The 13361-nt window shown below is 42.9% G+C and overlaps 2 long non-coding RNA genes across 3 annotated transcripts; both read right to left on the reverse strand.

Moving 5' to 3' along the window:
• Positions 1-1467: 1467 nt before the first annotated feature.
• On the reverse strand, positions 1468-5390 carry LOC141039303 (uncharacterized). The gene is made up of 3 exons (XR_012200233.1): positions 3517-5390; positions 2868-3007; positions 1468-2378 (listed from the first exon to the last, which is right to left on the reverse strand). It is a non-coding gene; the product is annotated as an uncharacterized lncRNA (long non-coding RNA).
• A 3259-nt stretch (positions 5391-8649) lies between these two features.
• LOC109761817 (uncharacterized) lies at positions 8650-12777 on the reverse strand. Of its 2 annotated transcripts, none has more exons than XR_002232605.4 (5): positions 12182-12777; positions 11263-11857; positions 10905-11160; positions 9464-9844; positions 8650-8850 (listed from the first exon to the last, which is right to left on the reverse strand). It is a non-coding gene; the product is annotated as an uncharacterized lncRNA (long non-coding RNA). The 2 variants fall into 2 exon arrangements; XR_012203371.1 differs by having other exon boundaries at positions 10905-11149; positions 12182-12748.
• Positions 12778-13361: the final 584 nt, after the last annotated feature.

Below are 13361 nucleotides of genomic sequence, written 5' to 3' on the forward strand. Positions count from 1 at the left end.
AGTGTGGCTCAGAGAGGACGAGTACATTCTTCTGGAACAAGCAGCACGTCACTGTGATCAATCCACAGAAGGACGTGGCGACAACGCCTCCACATGTGCCACGTGGCTTCATGAACTGTAAGAGAGACACTGTGTAGCGTGCCATTGGAATTCTAACCTACGTGTTTTGCACATACTCGAAGTACTAGTAAGGTACACGTGCATTGCACGCATCAGATTTGGCAACCAAATTATGAATAAATACCACACTATAGCATGTAAGCTCTGAGTCATATATGCCTGATGTAGACCTTCGTTTAATTCTTATAGTTCATCTCATTCAAAATAAATTAGTTTTTATAAAAAATCTAGGGCCTCTTTGATTCGTAGGATTTCCAAAACGTGGGAATAGGAAAAACATGGGATTAGAGTGGAATGTCGTCTTGAATCCTACAGGATTGTACGAGTGTTTGATTGTGCATAGAAAAACACTGGATTCTTTCAAAGAGGTTTAAGTGGATGGGATGTTCCCTATGAAATCTAGTGCAAATGAATCCTATGGAATAGTTCCTATGGTTTACAATCCTATGAATCAAACAACCAAGATAGGAAAAATTCCTAAGGATTAGAATCCTCCAAAATTCCTTTGAGAATCCTTTTAATCAAAGAAGCCCTTAATCTATTTTATGATTCATGGAATTATGCGTTATAAAGCATAAAGTAAAAACAAATAATGGCGATTCAACTAGAAAAAAGTTTGGGTAGTTATGATACGAAAGATTCTAGAACAAAGGAGAAGCCCTTGTGTTTTGAGGTTTGTGCATTATGCTTAAGTTCAACCATGGAGTCTGCTAGATTGTACATGTGGAAAAATCCAGTGGGGGGCTAGTAGATGGTGTGAGGGGCCAAGTGGAGGGAGACTATGAAGGAGTGCACAAGTGCGAGATCGATATTTAAAAAGAGGGGACGAGAACGTGCGGTGTTGCGCACAGTAGCGGAGCCATGAAAAATAAATGAGCTAGGGGGCCAAGCATTGCTAATCCTTTACGAGGAGGGCCAATTCATCAACTTAAACCATTTTACCAGCAATTGTCTAATGATCACATTTATATTAGCCTCGATATATAGTGATGTTAGGGGGGGACAGGGCCCTTACTGCCCCTGTCTTCGCCACTGTGCGCGCGTCTGAGAGATGAAGCGGAAGACATGAATGATGAGAGGGGGACGTTGGATATATAATTAATGTGTGTGTATTAGCTATGTAATCCTATATAGAGAGGTATAGATTGATTGATGTGGACGTGGGAAAGAGGGTGAGACCTCACTAGATACTAGTAAAATGCCCGTGCGTTGCTACGGGCCACAATGCATAAGAATGAATTTGTCTTCATAAAATTTATCCATCTAAACAGTTTGGACTATCTTAAATACATACCATATATGAAGGAGACAATAATCCTAGACGCACAGACCCTTACGAGAGTTTTAGAATCTCCTTCTAACTCATCTTTCTCCCCCTGATTTTCAGCTGGGGTTGGCCCCATCCTCCCACAGTCGATAGTCCGTTGAACCCGTAAAAGAACTTCCCGTAGATGTAGCATTACTCTGGAGGAGAAATATGGTTGTCCAGACTATCCGACTGTTATCACCAACACGTGGTCTCTCTTTTTTCTGCCGGGCCCTCCCCTTACTACTCGTTTTCCTGCCATAGCGAGACATTTCTTTTTTTGTTGGAACCCTTTACTTTAAAAACATGTCTAACATGTAACGTTAGGATCGTCGTGCATGTCATGTGACCTTTTTTATGGTAGATAACTTTTCTTCTTCCTACTATCTCTGCCATTGAAGCCCCCTTTTCCAATAAAAAATAATACATTTTAATAGAAGGATAAACATATTGCGTCATAAAGCAAATGCAATCAGTGCATGTCATGTGACCTTGTCGTGTTTTATGGTAGATAACTTTTCTTCTACTCACTATCTCTGCCTTGGAACCCCCCTTCTCTAATAAAAAATAATACATTTTTCGTAGCAGGATAAACGTCTTGCGCCATGAAGCAAGTGCAATCAGTACATGCACACCGATATGTTCTCTGTAGCAAAAATTTACTCGATCTTTTTTTTTTTTGCAAAATCCATCATATCTCCACATCTCGACTCAATTTTTTCAAATTCGTCTCGACTAATATTACAACCACTACCATGGCATCTGGTCCCTCTTGAATCCTTGTCGATAGCTACCGTCTTGTCCTCCTCAAATCCTTGTCGCTAGCAATCTTGGCATTGCACGGTCGTAACGGTCGCTGCTAAGAATTGTGACGCACACATCATGTCTTGTGGTGGTGTGTCTGATACAACTGCAGAGTGTCCATTTGTGTTTGTGCTTCTGTTAGGCAAGTCTGGTCAGTATGCATGTAAGCTGTAGTCAATTTCATAGCTGAACTATCATGTATAGCAAAGAACAGTGTAGTAATAAAGATAAGAGGGTTGTAAATATGCAGGTATGGCCAAAAAAAATTATGACATCAATAATTAAACTATGTTTTTCATGTAATTATATTTCTATACCAAACGTCAATAATTTCTCATTACCAAACGTCAATAATTTCTCACTGTCCAAGAGTGTCAGCTCCTTACTGACATGTAGTACTTTACATGTATTAAAATTTAAAAGGGATAGGAGTTTCTTTGCTTCACATAGCCTCTATAGAAATGTAATGACTAAAATACTAATAAATCTAATGGTTCCAATAAATAGAAATTCAGGGATAGGAGTTTCTACAGCTTGGACGGACGGTGGTACAATCCATATAATTCATCTAGTACCTAGTGACTTGTTTCACAATCAAGTAGTTCTGGAAGCCCCTTAAAGCATAGAAGTAACTCACCATACTCTCCCTACTCCTGGCGAAAATCAATCCTTGTTCCCTCCCCATGGAGCATGGAACATATACATCAACAATTCATGTTCACTCCTTAAATGGTCATTCAGAGAAGCATGTAGCCTGCTGCAAAAATATAGTAAATCCTGTCCAAAGCAACAATCTCTAAGATACAACCATATCTAGTTCAAATGCAATAAAAAAATTAGTGCTTGTGTTTCCAGCAACAAATGTTAACATCTCTAGCTCTATTACTTTGAATCGGGATATCTGCTATGGAGTTCATGAAATATATTTTGCAGATAATGGCTCATCCAAGTTAAGTACATGTATAGACATGAACAAAGCAATGTAAAGGCCATACTGTGATAATCACAAATCTTCAGCATATCACCTTGATAAAGTATTAGTATAAAACTATAAATACTCTAAAGGAACGTCTTTTACTCAATGATAAGCAACTCAATTTCTATTAATAACTTAACTGGCAATATAACTTGTTCATATGCGATAAAACTTATCATTAGAAATTAGCACAAGCTATGTAGTCTGTTGCTTGTGTGCTCTCCTATATAACTACTTGGTAAACGCACAAGCAGCACATTTACCTACTCATCATGTGAAACTCTGCAGGAAGCTTCACAAATGCACTCACCTTTCTGAAAAGCATAGTAGACACCACGATCCTTTACAGCTACCGGCTCATCATGCAAAAATCTGAAGGAATCTCCCTAACTGCATAGGATTTCTGAAAGCATAGTAGACACCACGGGATTACCCCTTATTTCCTGGACCACGGTGTCTGTCATGCTCCCATTTAGGGTCATCCTTCTTAGAACCCCCCAACCATTGTTCGCATTTCTCTAAACCGGTTCTTTGAAATATAACCATGAACACAAAAATTAGTCGGCAATCATGATGGTTCAGTGGAAGTACTTAAGATGGTTATTGGTAAACTATATGGCCTAGTGATGATATAACCACGGTATCATAGAAGGATATCACCTCATGCCGAGCTATGCTCCACATGGACATCAGGCAATCGCAGCACTGGACACGGCCCTCCAGCCACACGAACCCATGGTACGGGCCTACTCCCATGCCAACCTTGCCAGTGATAGTGCACCAGAGAAATCCTCCACGTGGTCTGAACAGGTTCAGATTCACCTTTGGCATTAAAAACAACACACACAATATTAGTATAATGCAAATGCTTTATACATACGCATAGGCTTCATTTCTGATCCAAATTATGAAATATGAGCACATGTAAAGACCAGAGAAGTCCAGTACAGTACGCTTCATGTGGAATTCAGGTTGTTAAATTAAATAACTACATGCACCAAGATAACAATATGTGTTTTTGTACATTAGTTCAGTTCATAAAATCTAGCAAAGGTGTATGCTCTCTCATTTCTCTTTGGTTCCATTCCTCTGTTCTTCCTTGGTGCAAAACATGAACTATTAACCACGTGAATCTTTTTCTGCCTATCATTGGCCCTTTTACATATTTGCTTGCCCTTGTTCTTCCACTTCTGGTATTACTACAGATGTCTGGGCCTCCTATATTTCCCTTACCTTATGCATCCTACAGCTTAATGGAGTGGCATTCAGTTTTTGGAATGCTCAAACGGAAATATACATTATCTAGTAAGTTATTTAGTAATTTAAATAAATCATGTAAGTTCACTTTTCTTATTTTCTTAGACTGAAGATACTTGTGATATGTTACGAGTGGAATCTATGAGAGAAAAAAAGCAATTGCGTTCTTGAAAAGAACTGATTTCATGCGCTTGAACGTTTCTTCGGGACCCAACTCCAAACCAAGGAAAGGCTCGAATCTGTTTTTAGAACATGGCTCTGCTGTTGTATAACTACCTATGAACTCACAAATCTAGAAGGCCATTCACCATATGTAATGAATACCCAATGTTTTATTGATTGGTGACGAACAAGTACAAAAAACAGTAAGGGTGTGTTTGGTTTGTGCCCCAATTTTCCCTATCAAATTTTTGGCATGACCAAAAAATTGGCAAGTTTTTATTGTTTGGTTTATAGCCACTGAACCTTCCAAAATGTTGGCAGATATTACATTTGGTTTGACAACTTGAATTGATTTGTGTTTTTAGTTATAATGTTGAGCCAATAACAAATAAACTCAAAACTTTATTTTTGTAATATGGACACTTAACTAACTGTAGCATGCAGAAAGAAATGAAATGGGTCATTCACAAAAACAATGAAAAGAAAGTTGGACGTAAGAGTACATCTTTTATTTTTAGAAAAGAACACGTACAGGTACAACTTTTGAGCTCAACGAAACTTGCGGCTGCCTTTACGAAAACAGAGACAATTTCATTCGGAAAAAAAGAAAAAGAAACAAACAAACGTAATTTAGTAGTACAATTTCTTCTCCGGCTATTGGACTGTGCTAAACAGAATTAGTTGTGCGATCTAAGTGATGACGACCCAAAGAAATACTCAGCCGATTAATCCTCCGCACCGATTGTTCGAACTATACGAGATTAAAAAAAACTAACACGAGATCCTCGTATCAGCCGGCGAGGGACGTGCTCGCCAATTTTTTGGCGACCAATTTTGGCGCCCTCGATGTGCCCACGAGTTGGCAGAAGTAACACTGAGCCTTCGGGGCGAGCCAATATTTTGGCGATGGTCCAAACAGGGTCCAAATCACAGGGGCATGCCAAAAAAATGGTAGGGTCGGTGTTGGTGCTAATCCAAACGGCCCCTAAGCATCATGTGGATAGAAAAGGATGACAGGCTTGCTACCGAGAACATACCGATTACAGAAAAAGGATGTCAGGCTTGCTTCTAGTTCTTGAGTTTTTGGTCAGATATCAGCTCATCAACCAAGATTCTTAAATGCAGCCTCAATAACCTCATTTCAGTTCCTTCTTTGTCAACTATTTCATCAATGCAAGCTCAATAACCGTCCAGACCTAAACCCGTTATCAAAATACTCAGGATATTAGCTACCGATGAGTGGAATGCCCATGCGTTGCTACGGGCTATAATGCATAAATGAATCAAACAAATTATTAAGCTTTGTCTCCAAGGTTGAAGATCATTCTTCCCTCCTGCGTCCCGGATGTCCTCGGACATAAAACGGGCGCCCAGTGGTCTCCTCATAATCATTTGTGGAGTTACTTGTGGTAGGTTATTCTCATTATATGTCAATACAAAATTTCTCACCGGCCACAAAGATCTCACCAATAAATTCTTTTTTCTTCAGAACAGAGACAAAGATTGCCTTGTCTATTAATTAAGCAGAAAAGAATTGTCTAGTGCGAAAATCAAAACAACAAGGGCCAAGCCTACTCCAAAGACTGCAACACACATGGCAAAGCCCACCCAGTGGCGGAGGCAGGGGGACCAGCAGGGGCCCTGGCCCCCCTGACATTAGGACTTTGCTGCTAATTCAGTCATGAACAGTGCATAATTAGAAATTATTTGATGCTTAAAGTCTTATTTTTCTATTCTTTGGCCCTCCCTAACCTGTTTTGACTGCAATCGGCCCCCCTAATCCAATTTTTTTGGCTCCGTCACTGAGCCCACCCTCAACGACATGTGGAATACCACAACAAATGTCAACCAACCAAAACACACACCAACATGGAGGGGAGGAGCTCCACCGATCAATCTGACCTTTCATCACTGCCGAAAAGAAGAAGTCGTGACTGCTAAGGGAGGAGCAGACCCGGGACTCACCCGCAGAGATGAAAAGGCAAGCACTCCATAGCCCTGCGATAGCTGCAAAAACCAACATGCTGACGACCGACACCGATGGCAATCACGTCACCCACAAGACACGAGGTCCATGCCCTCGAAGCTGAAAATCTCTCAAGGCCGCCGTCTTGACATCCACTGCTTCGCCAGACCCTACACACTCTACCGACACCACCTTCTGGCGCCACAACCCCGATATGCCACCGCTCTTCCTCGAGCAGCAACGCCGCATGATACAACTAACTGTAGCCCACGCTGCTCCTGACAGCCGCACACAGACCACGAACGCCGCACCACCTTCCGGTGCCGCCACCACCACCGCTGTCCCTCAAGCACTAACGCCGAACGATACAGCTACCCGCAGCTCACGCTGCTCAGGCCAACCGCACATAGACCACGAACGCTGCACCACATCCTGGGCCGCTGGCCCAACATGTCATCCAACAGTCCCGACTGGGGCGCATTGACGGAGCTGACAACCTTGCTGCTTCCGCACTTCAAGGTCCTCACCCAAGCCATGCCAACAAGCAGCCCTACCTCTTGGAGCTGTCGTCGTAGTACTGCCCGAGGCCGCAGCCTCGACACTTAATAGAAGATCCCGGAGCCGCAGCCCCGACATACACCACCCTTGAAAACGAAAGAGCCCCACACGACATCCAAAGGCTGGCCCTCCAAGGCGACGCCTCCGAAGATGGTTACGACGTAAATGCCGCCGCCACCCACTCCAGAAAACTGGAGTTTAGTTTCTCACCCGGAGAGCCCAAGCACATGAAAGGATAGGAAGATGTCTATGACTATGCCTCTAAGAAGGTCATGGAGCTTTCGCCTAAGTCCATGATCTCCTATCAGTGAGCTTGCTTGCAAATCTGGTCACGCAACGATACCCAGGCCATCAGAGCCAAGCACATTGTGTAGGGTACCCCCTTGCCGTCAGCCGGCATAGCCCTCACGCGACGACCAGCTGCAGCAACTCATGCGACATAGAAACAACGCGGTTGCCAGGGTCAGATCTGAGTGCATCACTCCAAATCCACCATCCCGAGCCGGTGTAGCAGCCCCTGCCATAGCAGCCATCAGCCCGAGGCCGTTGCCCCAGCATTCTCCGGCGCCGCAACCACCGGCTACCCCGCTGCAGATCCACGAAACCAGGAGAACAACGTCATCAATCTGCAGAGCAGCACAGTCACACCTCCCGCCGCGAAGAAACGCTCAACGCCCATATATCCTCCCTCGCGCATGCTAGGCGCCAGATCCACGCCCACCTCGCACCTCTGCCACGGACCAACGCACCCAGCCGGTTGGAGCACCTGTACGCCTTACTTCGCCAGTGCACATGCCAGATCAGCTCGCACCCTAGCCGAACCCACGGTCACGCGCACCAGTGCGCCATGCCGCCGCCAGCTCGCCCTCACCAATAAATATAAATGAAAAGTGAAATTATGTAGTCTTAATTGCACAATCAAATCATCCTCAAGCAAATAAAGAGGTAGTTGTTCATCTAAGGCTGCATACCTAGTAGTTGGAAATTGGAAGCACTTAGAAATAAGCATAACATATCAGAAACACAATTTTCTTTTCTATCAGCGATCTCCCCCACATGAAAAGAATATAGTATGCTCAAAAATCATTATTCGTCACAAAGGATGTATTTAACTAAAATGCATAAGACCAAACAATGCACAAAAATGTTAATAGTAGGCATAATCGTTATCCGATTAGTGCTAACCAGAAACTACGTACGTCCATTGTGTCGATCATCCATACGTTCGGACAAAATGTAATTTGGTCGAACCAAGAAATAAAATGAAAAACATTTTTTACTTATGCTAACAGACTACCTTTAGTTTCCATATTCCTGCAAACTCGTGAATAATGTTTCCTTTTCTCTTCTCTTTGTAAGACTAATTCCCAAATTCCATCTGGTACTAATTAAAACATATAGAAATACCATGAGAATACTCGTACATGTATAAAATACCAGTTGCAAACCGACCAAAGGCCTAGTAGCGCAAGTATGTAAACTGGTATCAAGGAGAACTTATGCAGCAATTGGTGCAGACTAATCCTATATAATTAAAACAGTTAACTTCCCGTGTCCAGTACAGTCAATAAAGTATCACGTTCAAGACAAATCTGATATAGTGTGAATAAATCAATAAGTAAATCAATATGGTGCATACTCTAAAAGGTCAGATCTTTGATGTCGTAGAAGTTACTAATCTTCTGCTCGTTTCAAAATTCCCTACAGAAAAAAAAATACATTTCAAGCTCCAGCATGAACCAGCAATTTATTATGTGAAATACGTTCTTATCGGCAATAGATATTTTCCGATCAAAAAATAGTATCCAATCTTATAAGTAACTCTATATTATGAAACTCCCACTCATAGGTGTTAATATGAGACCTTCATGAAATAGATCTAAACCGAGGGTAGTATTTCATGTCAGTTATTTTACCATATGAACTTGATACTATTACTATCATCGATGGCAAAACTGACACAATTTATTTTTATAAAAAATAACCATAAGGAAGGCCATACATCAGTGCCAGCAAAAATATGATCATATACCCAGCACAAACTTATATGCCCAACAAAACCGCAAAGCCAATCAAACAAAAGATCAGATGGGCTGATCCCTGAGATCGAGAAGATATCCTATTCTTCGCAGCTGCAATTGTTTGCCATCCAAACTGGTGGGCCTAATTATAGGCATGTAAGTAGTCCTAACATGTATTTTTCATAGCAGCATCAGGTATGACTAAACTTTCTTAAAAATAGCTCGCAGCATGCTAAGTTTACCAAACCAACATACAAATGAAATATTAGAAAAGACTACAGGACAATTTTTACCTTGAAGATTAGTGTGGGCTCTCATGGTTTTTGCTTTCTGGCGATGTAATCGGACATGGATATTCTTCACATCTGCAAGTGCCTTCGGCCGTGGGTGGAGGCTGACTGACCCTTGAGGAGCTTGTGGCGGGTCTTGCACTCCAGGCAGTTCCCTCGTGGTGCTCGTACTTGTAGCATGTTTGGCAGACGGAGAAGTCCACACCCATTGCAGGTGAAGTGCTCGACGTGAGCCCCACGTCGTCCCCGCAAATGAAATATTTGATTTACAGAAGGGGTTGAGTTCATACTGTTTTTTAAAGTTCAGTGCCCATCTCCATATTAAATACAAAGAGGAATTATTTTAGTTTGAAGTAGAAAGGCAATAACTTCGGAATTGCCAACCTGCAAATATAAAAAACAAAGCAAAGCAAATATTCTTATGATTTGGAAACCGACATCCTATACAAGAAACAATATAAGTTCTAACAAATCGCTGGTTCGGTTCAAACATCAACACACATAACAGTGGCACTGATTAGCCATGAAACCGTGCTATTGAGTATTGAGAGATATAGCAGCAGATGCATTTAGATATATCTAGGCACAACCGCACAAGGATTCACAACAGTGATTATATGGGAAGTAAAAAAACATTTAGGCTGCATCTGGAGCTATCTATGTATGTCCAAATTTTGATCTAGCAACAGTACGTTTAAAGATACACATACACACATGTTACTACCAATAATTATGAATGGATTGTACCTTACAAATACACCATACTAAAACATTATATTCAAGCTATCAAGGTCTATATAGAGTTTCTTGAAAATAAAGGAACACGCAACTGAGTTCTCGACAACAACTTTCCCAAAAAGGAGATGCTCTAGAAAAGAAATGTTGATCCTAGCATTTGGCAATTTGTTTCAGACCAAGCTTCCTTTTCTGTGTGCCACCATGGTCGTAAATGTGCAATCTCAGATAGTGGTGCTGACTGCTTACTACTGAGATAATCCTACTTGTTGCCCGGAGCTTGACACCATCCATCCTTCTATAGGCTAGTGTTACAGAAAAGGGTAAAGAGCTAATAAAGGGCATACTCATAGTGCAGTGTTCCTTCCTACAACCCCTCGTTCCTAGTCAGTAAAAGGCTTACAACAATTTATCTTGGCTCCGCATTTACTTTAGCTTGTCTGTCGAGTTAAACAAGGATTGAGCTGCAGGTGGTTGTCTCCTACTTTGGCAGTTTTGTACAACTAAAGGCCTAAAGCTATCATGGCACAAGTCAACAAATAGAACTTGCAAGTATTATGTACATTTAAGTAGCAGATGTTTCTCAACACAAAATGCAAGCAACTGTGCAAGTAGGGTCTAAAATTCATGCAAGTAGTCAGAATATTTCCGACGCAAATCGTACAAGTAGCAGGAAGAAACAAATAAAATGTAAATAAAGAATAGTTACCCTTAGTAAATTGGTTTCTCCTAAGAAGGCAGGCAAGATTAACAGACTATGTAGCCGCAATAATGGGCCTGATGAATTAACAAGTTAGCAACAATGGGCAACGTTGCGTGGACAGAGGAAGGGAACCATGAGTCGAGCAAATTGGTGAAACAATCACTGGTGCCCTGCTCCGCCAGTCTGTCGTGCATCCTCGGGACGGTGATCGGTGAGAGGTCGATGCAAGTGATGCCGCAGGTGACGCCCTCCTGCAGAAGCTCTATAAGAATCAGCAGAAAGAAATCGAGTTAACAGAGATACTTTTCTAAGGGCCTGAGAGGTTATATAATGAATAGAAGATTCATGGAAAGACGTCACTGACATGATACATGTAGCTAGAGAATCACAGTGCCCTCAATTGAAGTTTTATGTTCTCCCCATTAGTGATCGCACAGAATCAAAAAGCAAAATGTCACACAAACAGATTACCTTGAGTGAAGGCATCAGGTAAACAAATTATCTGAATCAAAAAGCTCACTAAAAACAGAATCAAAAAGCTAAATGCCAAACAGATTGAGTACTTTGCCTGGTATACATACTTGTCCCACCTTGCATCAACCCCGTGCATGGTGGTGGCATCAACAGCGTCATGAGCTCCTGCTGCCCTTGCGTCGATAGAAAGGTTGTCATCGTCGGCGCCGCGCACCTCCGAACCAAGGATCCGTTTGGCATGGAGGAGAGCGCGATCAGATTGATGCGTCCATCCCCAAACAACGAGCCAAGATAAAGAATATTATGACTGGGAGTTGTGTGTCCCCACTTTGTGTCTGCAACCACCTCCTTTCTACAGCTCCAAATCAGAGGAGCATCTCTTCGTTCTCAGCGAGACGATCTATGCAGGTGCCGCCGCCGGCGGCGACGCCCCACCACAAAAGATTGTCTTCGAGCCGCGAGTTGCCGCACCCAACCCCAAGGACCTGCAGTTGGTAGATATTTATTGGGGAAAACAACCAACAAGGCATGACTGAAGTTTAAACTTTGCATAACTAAAAATTAATCAATGTATCAAAGGATTTGATCTGTGGGCATTTTCCTTTTTCCCAAGTAACAACGTCAAACTTTTCAGGGGAAGGGTATATACAATATTTACTAAACCGAATGCTTTCCACGTGTTTTAAATCAATGGATCCTTCATCTAGTACTTTTGCTATCTCCAACAAATTCTTTAAAGAGTACTACCACACCACAGCAAAATAATGCAATACCTAGAGTTAAATCTATCAATTTTGGCACATACGTACTTGCATGGTCTTCTCCTCCTCTGTTAGCATTCCTCAGTCCAATTCGTGCCTGTATGAACATGGTGGCGACAAGAACACCCAACCCCAAGGACCTGCAGCACAAGAACACACAACATACATGGTGGCGAGATGGTGTGCTTCAACTGCAGTGAGTCCCCGGCCGTGGCCGGGTGCCCCTTTGGTCGCGACGCAGCGCCGTCGGCGGTGGGCATCACAATGCCGTCATGGAGGCACAATCAGATCGACCTCTCGCGCAGCCGGCCGGCGCCCTCGTTGCCGCAGACGGAGGCTGCCTCCTCGCCGGATCGGGTCAGAGTGGCGTCCCAAGAGACAAGACGCACACGGTGCCCGCCGCCTCGATCTACCTCTCCCGGCGCGTCCCATCTAGACGAGATGTTGCCGTGGCGGATCTGGCCACCGCCCCGCTGACTTGCTCGAGATGATCTGGGGCCTCCCCGCTCGTGGTGGGCAGCGCCGGCGAGGAAGAGAGCGGCGCGGGCGGAGGGAGAAGCAGTGGGTGGAGTGGCCTGAGGTGGGGCTGGTCGAGGAGCTCCGGTGCGGCGTGACAGGTCTTATATTGTTCCATGCTATTATATATTCTATTTTGAATGATTAATGGGCTTATTTATACACTTCTATATTATTTTTGGGACTAACTTATTAACCGGAGGCCCAGCCCGAATTGCTGTTTTTTTGCCTATTTCAGTGTTGAATATCAAACGGAGTCCAAACAGAATGAAACCTTCGAGAACGTGATTTTCGGAACAAATGTGATCCAGAGGACTTGGAGTGGACGTCAAGCAACCAACGAGGAAGCCACGAGGTAGGGGGCTAGTAAAAGAGTTTATAAACCATAGAGAAGTTGGAATACAGTAGGTTTAACACCAATATAAATAAATAATGAGTTCAATACAGTAACTTGAAGTGGTGTTTTGTTTTCTTTCGCTAACGGAGCTCATGAGATTTTCTGTTGAGTTTTGTGTTGTGAAGTTTTCAAGTTTTGGGTAAAGATTTGATGGATTATGGAACAAGCCCAAGGCACCCCAAGGTAAATCAAAGGACACCAAAAAGCCAAAGCTTGGGGATGCCCAAGGCACCCGAAGGTAAATCCAAGGACACCAAAAAGCCAAAGCTTGGGGATGCCCCGGAAGGCATCCCCTCTTTCGTCTTCGTCCATCGG

Source organism: Aegilops tauschii, chromosome 1, assembly GCF_002575655.3.
Source record: "Aegilops tauschii subsp. strangulata cultivar AL8/78 chromosome 1, Aet v6.0, whole genome shotgun sequence".
NCBI lineage: Eukaryota > Viridiplantae > Streptophyta > Magnoliopsida > Poales > Poaceae > Aegilops > Aegilops tauschii.